The 2,500-nt window shown below is 28.7% G+C and overlaps 1 protein-coding gene across 1 annotated transcript in view; it reads right to left on the bottom strand.

Annotated features, from left to right (window-relative positions):
* The window catches only part of LOC147464536 (uncharacterized), a gene marked incomplete at its 5' end in the record, with an annotated part of 19,824 nt that overhangs the window by 15,587 nt on the left and 1,737 nt on the right, over positions 1–2,500 (bottom strand). The gene's annotated exons all lie outside the window — the stretch shown is intronic.

The raw sequence follows: 2,500 nt of genomic DNA, 5'->3' as shown, positions 1-2,500 counted from the left end.
GTTAAATTTCTTCACATAGTTATCATTGATTAAAAATGGATTAATAAGGGATATTCAAGCACTTAGAATTCTAATTCTAAGGCACTTTTGAATCATGATTAAAGTGATTAACAGATTAGCAAGAACTTATGCTTAAATTAAGCTAAAAATTGGCAATTTTGTGGAAAAAATAGCCAATTACGTATAAGAAATTCAACAAAGATTAAATATTTGACAATAAATACATCTTAATCTCTGCATATTCAAGATTTGTCACCTCTGAAAATTTATGATTAATTAATTTTTAATTAAAAAGCTAAATAAATGGCTTTTTTTAGAGGTATACATTGAAGGAGCCTATATTTTTAAGTTGAATTAGGTAACGTCCTATTTATCCCAGTTTTTTTGCAGCATTAAAAACAAAACCCTATTGGGGAATTAGCATAAATTAATTATATTATTTATAAAGTAAAAATTAAGGTCTAAATTAGACTATTTTGATCAAAATCAAGGATTTATGATGAGATAATATTTCCCCTATTTATGGTGGGTCATTATAAGCGTATTGGATACAACCCTAAGAAGTATTTATGAAATTTTGAATTTATTAATTATTAGGTCTAAAATAGCACTATTTTAGAGTTTCAAAATACTTTCTATTAGAACTATGCTTCAAGGTATTTATCTCAGCTTGATTATACTAAGATAAAGCTAGGATAAATATCCCTTGATTTATTGAAGGTCATACTATTTATTATGATTTATTCAAGGTAAAAACTTAAAGGGAAAAATAGAATCTGATTTTTACTATGCTTAAGAAAATTACCAAAGATTATTTATGATATAGTCAGGGTGTAGTAAATAGGACTTGATAATTAGAGATCATTTGATATGTATTTAGCTCAAAATAGTCACTTTTTGGATATATTGTTTATGTAGAAATTAGTTAATAGTCAAATTATGGGATCACTTATTTAACCCATGTTAATTATCAAGTTTTAGACCTAGGGTAATTACCTAATTATATATTGATCATCCACTTATTTATTATGGTTTATTTAATATTCATTTTCAAGGAAAAAATAGATTTTGATTTTTTCTTAGCTTAAGAAAATTACTACAGGTTTTATACGGTTGGATCAACCCTAGAAAATAGGGTTTCCTTATTGGAGTTGAATTGATATTTATTTACCTTAAAAAGGTCACTCTTTCGTCTTATTTTGAGGGAATTAATTAGCAAAATATGAAATTTAGGTCTTCCCTAGTTACCTTAGATTAACAGTTGAGCCCTAAGCCTAAGATAATTATCTTCTAAATTATTGAGCATCAGATTTAAATTTATGATTTATTTAGGGTAAAAATTACCTTAAATAGAAAGGGAAAATTAAAATACAATTTTTTCTCAACCTCGCAAAAATATCAAAGGTTAATTGAGGTACGAATTACCTTAGATAAATAAGGCTCTAAATATTGAAGTCTAATTTCATTAAAAACCTATTTTCTAGTGTAATTTTAGCACTATTTCTTAAGGGAAAATTAGATTTAGTAACTTGTTAATTAGAGTCTTTTTAGGGCATGAGTATTACACTAAAATTAAACAAAAAAAATATTGGACCTAATTTTAGGCCATTAAATTAAGAGAAAATGAATTTCTAAGCTTATTTTTCAAAATTAGAAAATTTATCCAAAAATTTAGAATTGTCATCTTCTCTAGTTCCTTGGGTTGAGAACGATTTGACAAAATTTTGGGAAACAATTCCTTTAAATTGGCAATTATTTAATTAATTAGCAGTTTTAAGAAACATACACAAATTTAGAAAAAAGGCTAAAAATTGAGCTAATTAAGCATAAAAAGAGCTTGGAAAATTGGCAAAAATAACAACTAAGGTATAAAGCAGTAAAATACCACAAAATGGTATTTTTCCATACTTTCTTGATGCACACTAGACAAAATTGGCATCATCAAGAGGCTTCAATTAGGAAATTAAAGTGTCTTCTTCTTTTTAAGTAGCATTCAACATGGAACCAAAAAGAACTCATGGCACCCGAGACGCTAATGAAGGGTTGAGCCGAAAACACCAACGTCTATCGAGACGGAAGAAAAAGGGAAACCACCTGTTGAGGAGCAAATCCAAGAAGACAACACAGACGGATGACGGTTGCCAAAACGACTTCCAAGGTTGATCCTTAAATCAAGCACCTAAGTTTTAAGTTAACAATACATGAACACAAGATCGAGCTACACATTAGAAATCCTTGACCTAGTCAAGTGGAAATGTTGACATATGTTTTCAATAGTTTTTCAAAAGAATGTATTCCAATATTGATCAATTGAAGTTTGTATGGCTCTACTTTTACTACTGGCTCTACTTTCAGTTTTCATGACATAGAATCTTCCCAAGATGCTTTAGCATCTCCAATTAACATCTCCAATGCACTCACGATTTAAAACCATTGCTAATGGGTAAGATTTGACCTCAACACGTAGGAGAACAAAGGCTCAAGCTTAACCACTAGGCTA

Source organism: Adiantum capillus-veneris, chromosome 1 (assembly GCF_014529385.1).
Source record: "Adiantum capillus-veneris isolate H3 chromosome 1, ASM1452938v2, whole genome shotgun sequence".
NCBI lineage: Eukaryota > Viridiplantae > Streptophyta > Polypodiopsida > Polypodiales > Pteridaceae > Adiantum > Adiantum capillus-veneris.
The sequence above is the reverse complement of the archived record's forward strand: the minus strand, read 5'-3'. Positions and strand labels throughout refer to the sequence as shown.